Below are 14,092 nucleotides of genomic sequence, written 5' to 3' on the forward strand. Positions count from 1 at the left end.
GGTAAACACTGTTCTGTTGGGATAGAAATGGCGAGAATGACAATAACAATTGCAATAACGACGATGATGATACATGTAAATAATAAAAATACCTATAAACATACTAATAAAATGATTAATGATAATCTATAGATGGGTAAATTTCGTATAGCTTTAATGTTTTCGAATACCGTTGCTGATCGGCAAATTAGCATCATATTCTTCCTGTTGATCAAAGATTAGAATCATGACATTATCATTCTTTTGAGTCAGCCAATCATGTTAGAGATCCGGAGACAGAGTGCATTTTTTAGGAGCCTTTCCTTCTTCGAAAGACCCCGGGAGAAGGGGGAGAAGGAAAAATGAAAAACAGACTACGGTGAAGTTTCTTTCTTTAATTTGCATTACTTCATCGATGTCATTTGACTTGCGTTATTTTTTCCCTAAAGTTATCTTTTACATTATTCCATATGTTCGAGCCTTTCTACTAATCCATTGTTTCTTCAACTGAGTGTTTTATATCTTTGCAAGATGTTCCGTAAACCATAAAAAAATCGACATGCGTCACTCGGTGGGCGTTTAGATTAACTCTATTGCCAAGAGATATTGTTTTTCTTATCTTTTCATTATTATTATTCCTTTTAAAAATTGTTCTCAGGGGAAGTGGGATTGGTTAGCCTTTCACTCCCAGTGGTGATCACTATGAATCTTCTTCCTATGATATCCATACATTATTCAGCAGACAGGTAATGAGAATATTCAAACTTATCAGGTAGAGGTTGTTATCTTGATCTAACATCAAATTCTTGTATCCAATTAAAAAGGAAATGTGTAGCACATCGAGGGGAGAATTGACAATCAGATCTTGAAAGTTAAAGATCTAACCTCTCCCCAGCCCACCCCTGTTTGCCTATTATCTTTCCTGAGAGTAAGCATCCAACATATTACATCCGCACGCTCACGCGATTCTCTTCTTGAAAAAAAAAAATAGAAACGAAGGAAGCATTTTTGTCTTAAAAGACAGTACATCAAAAGAAAATAGAAACAAAGAAAAAATAAAGGGAAAATTAAATAAGAAACATTTTGAAATTCTGTGGTGCCCCTTTTTGTCGCTAAGAGATGGAAAAAAACAGTGCCTTAGTATGCATATTTGTAGGAGACTATATAAATTGGACATTGTTCTTCTCGGCGCCTGTGGGTGAAGTGAACGTTTTATCTTTTTTGGTTTATTTGCATTGTGGGCGTTAAAATTTCATTTTTTTTGTTGGCCGCTTGATCGCAAATAAACGCTTGCCAATTACTAATAACTGTCTAAAAAATGAACAGAAACGGTTATAGAAAAAGAAAGACGAATCAATATACACTTGAAAAACAAAACGAGACCAAACTAAAACGACGAACAAAAACAAAGAGAAAGGAAATTAGAAACTGTTGGAAATGGGAAAATTGCTTGACAGCTGACGGTTGAAACAGTCTAATGACGCCACTAAACTTTATTTGTCACCAAATGGCTTCAAGCTTCAAGGATCTCTTACTTGATTGGCTGATTAAAAACAATGATGATGTCAAGATTCCAATCTCTGATTAAAAAGAAGAATATTATGCTAATTTGCCGATCAGCAACGGTATTCGAAAAAATGAAAGCTACATGTGAATTTTCCCATCTATAGATTACCATAATCATTTTATTAGTATGGTTATAAGTATTTTTATTATTTACATGTATCATCATCGTCGTTATTACGATTGTTATTGTTATTCTCGCCTTTTCTATCCCAACAGAGCAGTGTTTACCTATCTGACAACTATCTAATTTTTTTACGGGGGGTTTCTCCTTAGAATTATTCAGCGTCAAAGGTGTTTGCTCATTTAAAACGCCTTGAACGTTTTATTCTTAATAGTGTTATAAAAAATTTCATAAGAACCATAAGATGCCTCAGTTACTCTCGATCTGAATTTTCTAACGTGTTGGATTGACTATCATTACGGAACCAAGTGAAAATAAAATTATATTTATAGAAACCCGTTTATTCAGAAGTTAATTGCATTCTCCAGATGGTTGCAAGCTTATAATTTTCCTGCCCTCTTACTTGCTCGATTCGAGGTGAGGTCATCAACATTTAAAGAGAATTGGATTCTGAAATACATCTTTATGCAAAGTTAACGTCACCGTCTTCCTTTTTTTGGTTTTTTCTATCACGGAAGGAATATTTATATTCAGCGACTTTCGACTTTGTTCGGCAGGAATCTATTCATTCTCAGAGGGACACCTTAGAGAAAGGTAATTTTTTCTAGGCTATTTTTGTACCGTGTGGAACACTGAAAACATGGTAATTCTAAATATGATGTAATTCAGTTGTTACCTGCTGATGATGTGCCGTGTATAATTGATCATCGCCGATGATCATCATCTCTATTATTTCGACTCGGTTGTTAAATAATTATTTTAAAGCTGATGGTTTTTAGTACCATGCAAATACTGATTCTAATTCTGATAGGGGCGACTTCGACGGACATAAGAGTGTTGTTGATTAATACCATTATCTCGGTATATTTAGCATTTTGGGCTAATATTTTTTTAGAGTACTTTGCTTCTGTATGTTTTTATCTCTGATAAAGTGTTTGTTAAATAAGCTTTGCTTATATACTTCTAGATCAAAGTGGTCGTTATAGCTGAATTATATTCGCACATTTACCTGTTTTCCTCTTGACAAAAAAAGGAAAAACTGCTAAAATATTTTGTCTTAAAATAGTACATTAAATAGGCAGAAAACAAGACAACATTGGAGGGAAAAAAAATCCTTGGGAGAGATCATGCAATTCTGAGGTAATCCACTTATTGTTATCAACGGACGGGAAACGAACGTGCCCTAGAATATATAAAAAAAAAAATTTGTTGGACATTTTTCTTAACAGCACCTGTCGGTTAAATTAGCTCTTATGTTTTGGTTAATTTACATTATCTGTTCATGTCCGCTCGTTCTAAAGGAAACGGCTAACTACTAATAACTTAAAGACTATTATCATTTTCTTTTCTATCTAAAGAGAACGTTTTTTTTCCCGCGAGTAACTGTCTATTTTCTCGGAGGGTTTCCCTCTAAAACACCTTGCATCGAAGGTAATTGCTCATTTGAAACGCGTTGAACTTTTGATGCTGAACAGTGCTCTATCAACTTTCATATCAAGAAGTCTCGGTTTTTATCGAATTCAGTTTCTTTTACCGAGTTGGAACCAGTATCTGCAAGGAGCAGATTGGTGATAAAATTCTCGTTAAGCTTGCCCATTCAGAAGTCACTTCAAGTGGCTTCAGGAATGCTGTGACGAACAAGTAACATAGTTAATCAAAATGTATTTATGAATAATTCAATTTCTATTCTTTAGTTTTCTCAGTTTGATACGAACTCCAATTTCTTAATTGATTACTTATTTTACTTTTTCAGATTGTACAAGCGTTTCGAGTCAGATCCCTGCCAAGTGCAAGAAAGGTAAAGTGTACCTTTTATTGCTCCCTTACAAATTTATTAGGAATACCACAATATTATTATACAGGTGTAAGTGACCAGAAATTACAATACAACAAAATAAAATATCAAAAAAAAAAAAAAAAAAAAGAAAAAGTACAGTCATATTTTTATCAAAAGACAGAAATATTCAACACGATAACTCTCATGGACGTTTTCATAATTACTTTGCCCATTTCATGCGAGCAGCCGGCGCTTTTACAGTACCATATCTTTTTTCGATAACTCAATGCCACTCAAAGCACAGGTAGAGCAATGAATAACAAAGGCCCATACGAGAAGGACATACGATTACTTATGCGAGTATGTCGACGTATGTTGCTTTATACGTGCGCATGGTACTTCTATACAATGTTTCCTTATCTTTGAGCTGCACTGTGTATATCAGAACATTTCATTGTTGCTAATGTCAACATAAAATCTTCATTCTAAGTTCTAATGGTTAAATATCAAATGCACAACATGTTTTCAAACGCAATTTCGATCGTTTCTCAATGGCTTGTGACCATAGTAGCATCATTATCATCATTATCATTATTATAATTACTACTACAACAACAACAGGTCTTTATTTCTAAAAAAAAATGGAATTACAATGAAATAAGAAAAATGATTACAATGAACAGGCAAAATAAACTTAGTTGTATCATTTTGGAGCCTAGAGGCTGGGGGAACCGTTAGGTTTTCGAGCTAGCCCTCTATGAATTTTTATTACTATTGCTATCATTGTCATTATTTATATGATTATTTTTTACCTTTGAATTATTGGTTGAAAGTCAATTGGTCATTGTGCTGTATCAGAAGCTATATCAGTAACTACATGCAGTCTCAGACTGCCCGTCGTTCCTTTATTGGTGGGAGGACTTAACTAAGCAGCACAACAATCAGCGGATTGCTTACTTTCCTACCAAAAAAGGAGCGATTTGACTCATTACATTCGATTTTGATTATTTTTTACCTTTTTTTTGTTTCCACAAAGATTGTCATGAATCCCCAGGTTGTTCTACTGCTCATGCTGGTAGCCGTCCCCTGCACATCTGCGAGTATGTTGCTACTGCCATTTTGTAATGTTTAACTTCGAGTCAACCGAGTGATTCCCTATGAAACCTTATAACCAAAAGAAGTTTGGCATGATAGACGCATTACAAATTCCAACCCTATTCTGAACAGGCTTTTCTGTATCTGAAGGGGACCTTGGAGTACTTAACCTGTTACTCCAAATTTTGACAGAACTGATACACTAAGTACTTGTACCGGTCTAAACCATTCAACATCTCATGCTGGCGTTAAATTTAAAAAAATAATGAGAAAAAATTTAAATCTCAGGTAAGAAGCTCGCCATGATTGAGGCGTGTCTTACTGATATTTGCGACATTTCATTAAAAACTCACCATCTTCAAACGTTTCCATGAAAATTTCATCGGACAATAAATGTGTATTTTAATGATGGTAACAATAACAATGATGTTTAAAGTAAATCTCATCACATACTGGCGAATCACTAAACTTCTGAATTGCGTATGATGTTTTTTGTTTTTTTGTTTTTAACTAAACTTTCAGAAGCTTTGAGTCAACGAAAAGAGTATTAAATACAGAATTTGAAATATAAAGTGGAAGTTGATGGTTGTCAAACTTTGTCTTCGATGAAAAGTCACTGCAAAATGCCAATCACAAAAAAATCAATCACTAAAAGTAAGCTGCTCAAGTCGTGAAGTAGCCCTTAATATTCATTATATATTTTTGGTAAAAAATGTACAAGAAGTGCCAACGTTTTGTCACGGTGCATGCGTTTCTTTTAATCATCTGCTAGGTACTTGTCGAGGTGATGAGTTTACTTGTGCAAATCAACAAAAGTGTATCCACGCGTCTGAACGCTGCGATGGGATCACTGACTGTAGTGATGGATCAGACGAACAATGCAGTAAGTACTGTAGTAGATAGGTAACTTCTACTTCTGTATATCTTCTTATTCTTTATATGAGCTTAGCGTAAAAATGCTATTCTCAAAAAGTAATATGAAATTGGAAGGCTGACTCTCTTTTCAAAAATATAGAAAAAAATCTATATTTTCCCAGAACACCTCATTTGCAAGAACACCTCCAACACAGCGAAATAAAGCTGTGACGTAAATCATATGCAGAGGTAGTTTTACAAAACTGAACTGGCTATTGGTTGAATGCCGTCACATTGGGCCATCTTTAGATTAAGAACTTTAATGGCATGATGACGGTTCTTGTGATGGCCAAAGTCACTTTAAAATCGAATGAAATAAACTGCAACTAGTTGAATGAGATAGCGGCGATTTCATATATCAAATGCATTAATTGGGAGACCGGAAATTATGATTTGTACTTTGCAAGGTAACCAACCATTATTACGCATTCATGTAGTGAATGAATACTTCGGGATTTCTCGAGTATATTGCGTTCCCCAAGCGTTAGCAAATAAATTGGTAAAAAGCTTTTCTAGAAATATAGACATGCGCCCATCGACATTGCCTTAATTGACTGCATTAATTGACCACGAAAACGCGAACGGTCGCAACACAGGGGATGTTAAATTGCTAATGTAGAGCTTACCAATAAATTTTTCTTTTACACGTAAACTTTGTCGCCAGTGCGCCATAACCAAAATTTCATAGAGCTTAACGGTATTGTGATGATGCTAATAGACCAGTTGAGTAACTTTTCCTTTTCTTTCATGTTTTACCTGCGCCAATTAGCTGACCGTAAGTATCATAAATCTAAATCTATCTTTGTGTCGTTTCCTTGTAATATTGCTCGGATAACCGCATTGAAGGAATGGCATATTTTGTACACGTCGCTTGTATTTATTTGATTTACATGTAACCATCAATAGAAAATCTAAGATTGAGGATCTTTAAAGTATAAAATGATTTCAAGAGGTGGATTGAAACGACAAAAACGGAACAAAAACCAAAGTTAGCTGGTCACCTCCTGCTTCATAGGGAGGCTGTATGAGATATGGAGGAAAGAAAACTAATCAAACATGTTCATTGACTTCCATATATATTTACAAAGCTGAAATTCACCGATATTCATGTTATCAAAAAAAGGATAAAGTCGAGTCCTCGTCTCTTTCTTTTTTCAAAATTAGTCTAAAAGTCAAAAGAAGAAAAAAATGACACAGAGAGACCAAGGGTCAGCGGCAACTTTCTCCTATCGTAGACGACAGGGATTAAAATTTAGAAAGGGAATCTGTGTTAGCAAGAGCTTGTGAGTTGCTTATTGGTCTGCTTATCGGTTCAAACATATTTAGCAGGGGAGAATTTTGAGGCAAAGGCATAACCTCGGAGATGAAAATTACTGTCCTATAGTTTTTTACTTCAGAGCGAAGAAGTATGTCTAAATTGTTAGGATTATTTTAGGTTTTGTTTGTTCTTTCCCTTTTCTTAAATACAGAGGCTCAATATATTGTCTTTGAATTTAAGTTGTTTTTATTATCATACAGGAAAGTGTGCAAACTACGAGTTCACTTGTGCTAATGGAAAGTGTCTTGATAAATGGAGGCGTTGCCTTGGCGGAAATAACTGTGGTGATGGTTCAGATGAACAGCAGTGTCGTAAGTTTGTTACCACTGTCACCGTTGTCCAAATAGTGCAGTCGCCCTTCCTATGGACTGATGGCTAACTATTCAAGTTGTGCTGTAGTAATCAGGTCGAGACACAAACAAATATTGGGAGCTGTCTCTCCGCCTTCTCTCTTTTTCAATGAATTGAATAATTAATAACTTTAATTATAATGTGGACCGAGCAGGCAAAATTAAGCTTGTTCTTATTGTTGTTACTATCGACAGTTTAGTATGTTTTTCTTCAGTTTCCATTTCATTTTTATTGTTTATTTAGTCGTGTGTTGTTGTTAGTTTTTTTCTTTGAACTGCAAATGCAATAAACAAATCTTGGTCACTACATAATTTGAGATTGTTTTCTTGTCTCTCAATGTACGAAACATTTTCATGGAAATATTAGCTCAAAGTAAGTAATCTTTTGGATATTTTATTAATTTCTTAACTTTGAAGTGCAAAACAATGTGTTCGCTTATTTAATCACTTACTTATTCTATGTCATTTATACTTTTCTGTAATTATTTCAGTGCAATGGTAATCACACTTTTGTCAAAGAGAAGTGTAGCAGCTACCTGTTAGAAGCATTCATGCTTGCGGGCGAGAAATTTTTAGAAAGTTTTTTTTTTTTTTTAATCGAAACTTACTGTTGACAGTCACTAGTATACAAAACATTTACTAAAAATAATTCAACGTGTTTTTATGTTTTCCCATTAAGTTTTGAAATGAGGATAGTTTGACGTCTTTCACGTTTCCATCATGATGGCGAGGCCCCCTGTTTTTGTATAAAATGGATTAGTTTTATTTGCCCTGGCGAGCAGGATGGCAATATGTTCACAGGTCACCAAGTTTTTGCAACACGACTTACAATAGCTCTTCCTTTTCAGGAGGAGAAGGAAATATAAAACAGTACGCACCTTTGCTGTCAGGGCGTTGATATTGATCTTTAGGGAATTTTTAAAAAGCACAGGGGAGGATTAACTCAGCTGCATCATTCACTATGATAATAAAAACTGCATGTTCAAAAGAAAAGCATTTAAATGTTTTGATTAAATTTCTGGCACTGTATAGGAAATATCTCATTACTCTTCCCACTTTTCTATGCTTAGTTAACACGGGAATGTGATAGCCGGTCCGGTGATTTTCTTTTCTTTCCTTTCTCTATGTTTTTCATGGACTGCACTTCGGAAACATCAGGAAGTAAGTGCTACTTCAATTTCTTAATTTAGATGTTACTCCTAACCTGTCACATGACCAAAAAGCTGCTAACCACTCCCATTCTGTACCCTTTCTACCAGCTGAAAACTAATAATAACAAAAGAAAAGATCAGGAGGCGTTGTACTTCATTCAGAAGTCGAGATTTGCGTTTCGGCCTGTAAAATAACCCATGTTTCAAGGTCACACACTGAATCCTAAACCTTAATGAATAATTTTACTTTAGCCTCCCTTCAGGACTCACTTAATTTTGCTTTTGCATTGTTTTGAACAACAAATGATTGTTAAAATTTGAAAAATAGCTTTATCTTGTGGCATCATATTTAACTTTGAATGCAAGTTAGCGTGGATTTGAGCCCATTCAGTGTTGAAGATTTGGTTCTTTCTTTCCTTCCTATTCTCCGCAAAGGAGATATCAAAGCGTCACAATCTTAAAATTAACGAAACTTGCTTTCGGTAAAGGTCAAAGGTCAAAATCGTTTAAAAACAATGTACTTCCTTTTTCTTTTTTCAATTACACCACATTGCATAAAAAAGACTTTTCAATACTAAATGGCTTCGCTTTTCTTTCAGTTATTGATTAATGGGCCGATCAATTTAAGGCTTTAACATTCCCCCTTTGGGGAACGGTCGTTCGTGCCCAGGGTTAGGGAATGTGAGCCTCGCCTGGTTGGGGTGGGAATTTGAACCGGAAGTGTCGAATACAAGTGTTTCAACTTGTAATGTGGAGGTGTTTTAAGATAAAGAGTTCACTTTTGGGTAAGAATGGCTCCGGAGAAAAGGTCTACCAGGTTTAGCTTATAGGGCTTGGTAATGTATAGAATGTCAGGATCGCTCATTTTGCCTTTTCAAAAAAACTGACCATGAAGTACAGCACTTAGGTAGAGTATTGAAAGACAATTTTTGGCCCCGAAGGCTGAAATTTGAACGGATCCACGGATTCCCCGTGGGGGATGTTGAGGCTTCGAATTAATTCGATGCATAATTCATTTATTGGCCTACTCATTTTTAATCTAATCACCCTAACTTAATTGTCAATCTGTGCTTTCTCTACTCATGTGCGGCCTTTGTGAATACACCAGCGTGTAAGTGATTTTTGATTAGATCACTGAAGTTAATAATTCAGTTATAACATCTGTTTCTACTCTACTTTCCATAACATTCCTAAATACTGCAAACGTGCGTGAGTAACAAAACATAGGATGAGAGGATGGTGATGAGAATTTGATGTTCTAATACCAGTCGTTGTAATAGCAAAATAAATGACATATCTCGAAAACAGTCGATGAAGAATAACCGAGGCCAGATTTTTCGTCCCACATGATGATTGATGGGAAGTGTGTTAGTATTGCCTACTTTAACTGTAAATGTTAGTTGAACTGAACAATGTTTTATAATAGTTGAATTCTGCTTATCCCTATCGTTTTCTTTGCTCTCGATATCGCCTTCGGTGGATCAAATACATGTAAATACATCAGGCGGTAGGTGAAAGCTTAGAACTAATTACTTTAAGGATAATGATACGTTGTCATCTCCTTTTGTTCGTTTTTGTTTGTTTGTTTGTTTAAGAATATTCTTATGATTAAAGCATGAATGAACAGCTGCATTGCGAGCACATCTGCGCCGCTGCCTTTCTTGCGTTTAGTGGACAACTAAGAACAACGAGTGCGGAAGATTTTCATAAGGGGGGGGGGGGTGGGAAGAGAGGGAGAGAGAGAGAGAGAGAGAGAGAGAGAGAGAGAGAGCATAATGTCAGCAGAAGATAATGCATTAAACACAACTTTCAGGGAACTGGGTTTAAGTAAACAGAGACGGAAAACTGAGAAAATTGAAATATCGATGTGGAAAGGGATGATCAAAATACAACATCGACAGTTCACCAGAATATTTTTTTAAATTGGCATTTTTCGCCGCTCATGCTGTCATGCTGACAAGCAGAAAAAGAGCAAATTAGATAAAAATCTGGCAATTACTGCAAGCTTCCTTCCCATTCAGCAAAAATGCCATTGTTGACAAGTCCGCTTATAAGATCGAAAACAACTTTGTCCCTCAGTGAACAAGCGGAAAGACACGTATCAAACAGTTGCCCATAAATATTATCATATCATTACCTTTAATTGTTGGTCATTCATCCTCTAAGTCTCCAGACCAATAAACCTTCAAAAGTGTGATACGAGTTCTTATCCCTTGTGTTTAACCTAGTTTCATTGATTAGTTTTAACATTACTGCATTCTTTTTCTTAAATTACTCTTTCCTCACCTAAACTAACATTTTTTGTTACTTTTCTGCCTCTGGTTACTGCTCAATACAGCATGTGAGTATGATTTTAATTGTCTATTCGAATTGTGAACTATTGAGCTGAAACGATCGTTAATTCAGACACAATTTGCTGATTTATGATTTTACTGTCTTTTCTATTCTCTTTTATTATCTTACCTGACCTTGTGACAAGAAGGCCGTAAGTAACCATTATTTTTTATTAACTATCTTTAGCATTTTTGGTTTGACCGCTTACATAAGTCAACTGAAATTTTTATTCCTTTTTTTTATTCATTCAATTTGATTTAATCGAATGCATATACCTTCGTTCATCGTCACCATTTAAACATAATAAAATATTGGCGATTTTTCGTGGAAAGGTAAACCTAATGTAACTAAAGTGCGGAGTAAGTAACTTGGTAGTTCAATATTTAAAAATTTGTTTCTAATCGATAACCTGTTGCCGACTATGTCACACCACGCCTTGTCTTGCTTGCAGAAACGCCGTAATTTTTTTGCGTCCCATTGGTGAACGGAGACAAGCGTTAGGTGAGCGCGAGGGAAGAGCGCAAAAAAATAAATACTTTCCACACTTCCACCGTTCCTATCAAATTGATCAGTGAATATCATGTGATAATCGAATATCTTTCAACAAAAGCGTAGCGTATCATATTCTATGGACGAAGCTATTCGAGAAGCCCTTCGTTTAATTCCGAACAAGCCAACTGTAAAGGATAGGCAAAGGAAATGCATCGCTGATGTATTTACAAGCACATAAAGAAGTAAATTGGGAATACGAACAGAACTGATCTTAAAAAAAATAACAACAACAACTGTAAACAATGGGATGGGATAAATGTCATTTATGACATTTGTCCTCCGAAGGTAGCAGACGCACTAGGTTTACAAAACTTGTTCGCATACGCATTTGAAAACACCAAAATAACTGTAAAGATTTACTTACGTTCAAATATATCACCTTTTTATAGCTTTCGCTCGCATAGAAGCATATGTTTACTTGTAACCGTCATTTCTTTGGAGAAAATGTTGCCTCGACATAAAATCATGTTTGTTGTAGTCTCCGCCGGTGTTTAGGGAAAAATTAGCTTGAATAATTGGCGTAGGTACAGGGTACAGCTGGTTTTACCTTTCTTTTTTTGTACTCCTCCTTCCGTGTGTGACTCAATCTTCGTGCTCGCTTCCTACTTGCCTCTGTTTGTCGGAAAAACGCAATAAATTGCGCCTGTTCTGCTGGGCACATGTGTCTTTTTTTTCCACTCCTCCTCTCAAGCGTGACTCGCACCTCACGGTCGCTTCCTGCTTGCCTCCGTTTGACCGAAAAACGCTGAAAAATTGCGCCTGTTCTGCAGATCCAGGCCCACTCGATGAAACTAAGAGTTCATGGTTTCCTCTTTCTTGTCTTTCTTCATATCAAAACGAATGGTAAAAACAAACTTTTTGTTATAACCATATCAACATTCAGATAAGGTAGTTTTTCTCGGAGTTAGTCGAGAGTAAAAGTTGTGGAAAATATTGCCTGAAATAATTCGAATTGGAACGAACAAAGCTTTACTGGCCTTCTCCCTGGGAATGTAAGTTAATGATTACTAAGCTAAAACTATTAACAACACTTCACTGAAGAGTTGTTGTTTTCTTTCTTTCATGTCAACTGATGCTTAACAGACTGTAAGTATCTACTTATTGTGCTACGTATGTTTATCCATTCCCCGATCTTGTTGTTTAAGATCAATCCTATTTCTTTTAAAATCCAACTGAATACTTATCATTTTTTTTTTAAACTGATAAGTGAATAAAATTAGATTGATCTAACGTTGTGTTTGTCACTTGTCACATAACTTTCGGGTAGCTGAGTAATTTTGTTGGACCTAGCTTGGAAGTTACAAGAACAATAAGAAATAATAAGCTACATTTTACATGAGGGTGTTCCAATTTTATATTACAAAAAAAGGAAAAGAGCCCTGAGACCGATTTCCTTTTTTTTTAAATGATTCTGACATTTTTTAAAAGTATTTTAATTCTAACCATAACCTCCCTAGCTATTCACTATTCTCAAAATGTTTTTCGTGGTTATTCTATCTTGGTGTGCATAGGGGTACAGGTGTAAGTTAATGATTACTAAGCTAAAATTATCAACAACACTTCACTGAACAATTGTTGTTTTCTTTCTTTCATGTCAACTGATGCTCAACAGTGGGTAAGTATCTACTTATTGTGCTACGTATGTTTATCCATTCCCTGATCTTTTTGTTTAAGATCAATCCAATTTCTTTTAAAATAGGCCTTTTACTAGTATTTGCATAAAATCCAATTTGAATACTTATCATTTTTTTTAAAACTGATATGTAACTAAAATCAAATTAATCTTATGTTGTGTTTGTGACTTGTCACATAAATTTCTGGCCGCTGAGTAATTTTGTTTAGGAGGTAGCTTGGAAGTTACAAGAACAATAAGGAACAATAAGCTACATTTCACATGAGGGTGTTCCATTTCGTTATTAAAAAAAAAGGAAAAGGGCCCTGAGACCGGATTCCTTTGATGATTCTGACATATTTTTAAATATTTTAATTCTAATCATAACCTCCCTAGCTATTCACTATTCTCAAAATGTTTTTTGTGGTTATTCTATCTTGGTGTGCATAGGGGTACAGGTGTTTTTTTCGTGGTTTTATTTTTCACTACTCCTCTCGCGCGTGACTCGCTCTCGCGCTCGCCTTGCGCTTGCCTCCGTTTGACCGAAAAACGCTGAAAAATTGCGCCTCTTCGACAGATCCAGGCCTCCTCAATGAAACTAATAGTTCATGGTTTCCTCTTTCTTGTCTTTCTTCATATCAAAATGGATGGTAAAAACAAACTTTTTTTTTTATAACCACATCAATATTCAGATAAGGAAGTTTTTCTCGGAGTTAGTCGAGAGTAAAAGCCTTGTAAAATATTGCCTGATAATGATCCGAATTGGAATGAACAAAGTTAATGATTACTGAGCTAAAACTAAAACTATTAACGACTAAAGCTAAAACTAAAGCTAAAACTATTAACGACACTTCACTGAACAATTGTTGTTTTCTGTCTTTCATGTCAACTGATGCTCAACAGGGGGTAAGTATCTACTTATTGTGCTACGTATGTTTATCCATTCCCTGATCTTGTTGTTTAAGATCAATCCTATTTCTTTTAAAATAGGCCTTTGACTAGTATTTGCATAAAATTCAATTTGAATACTTATCATTTTTTTTAAAACTGATATGCAACTAAAATCAAATTAATCTTATGTTGTGTTTGTGACTTGTCACATAAATTTCTAACCGCTGAGTAATTTTGTTCAGGAGGTAGCCTGAAAGTTACAAGAACAATAAGCAACAATAAGCTACATTTTATACGAGAGTGTTCCATTTTATTAAAAAGGGAAAAGGGCCCTGAGACCGGATTCCTTTTTTTTTTTTTTTTTAATGATTCTGACATATTTTTTAAAAGTATTTTAATTCTAACCATAACCTCCTTAGCTATTCACTATT

General features: G+C 35.2%; 1 long non-coding RNA gene across 1 annotated transcript; it reads left to right on the top strand.

Annotated features, from left to right (window-relative positions):
- The first annotated feature begins 2,156 nt into the window (after positions 1 to 2,156).
- LOC136284075 (uncharacterized) lies at positions 2,157 to 3,433 on the top strand. The gene is made up of 3 exons (XR_010719069.1): positions 2,157 to 2,260; positions 2,733 to 2,806; positions 3,420 to 3,433. It is a non-coding gene; the product is annotated as an uncharacterized lncRNA (long non-coding RNA).
- Positions 3,434 to 14,092: the final 10,659 nt, after the last annotated feature.

The sequence above is a fragment of the Pocillopora verrucosa genome, chromosome 11, assembly GCF_036669915.1.
Source record: "Pocillopora verrucosa isolate sample1 chromosome 11, ASM3666991v2, whole genome shotgun sequence".
Taxonomy (NCBI): Eukaryota; Metazoa; Cnidaria; class Anthozoa; order Scleractinia; family Pocilloporidae; genus Pocillopora; species Pocillopora verrucosa.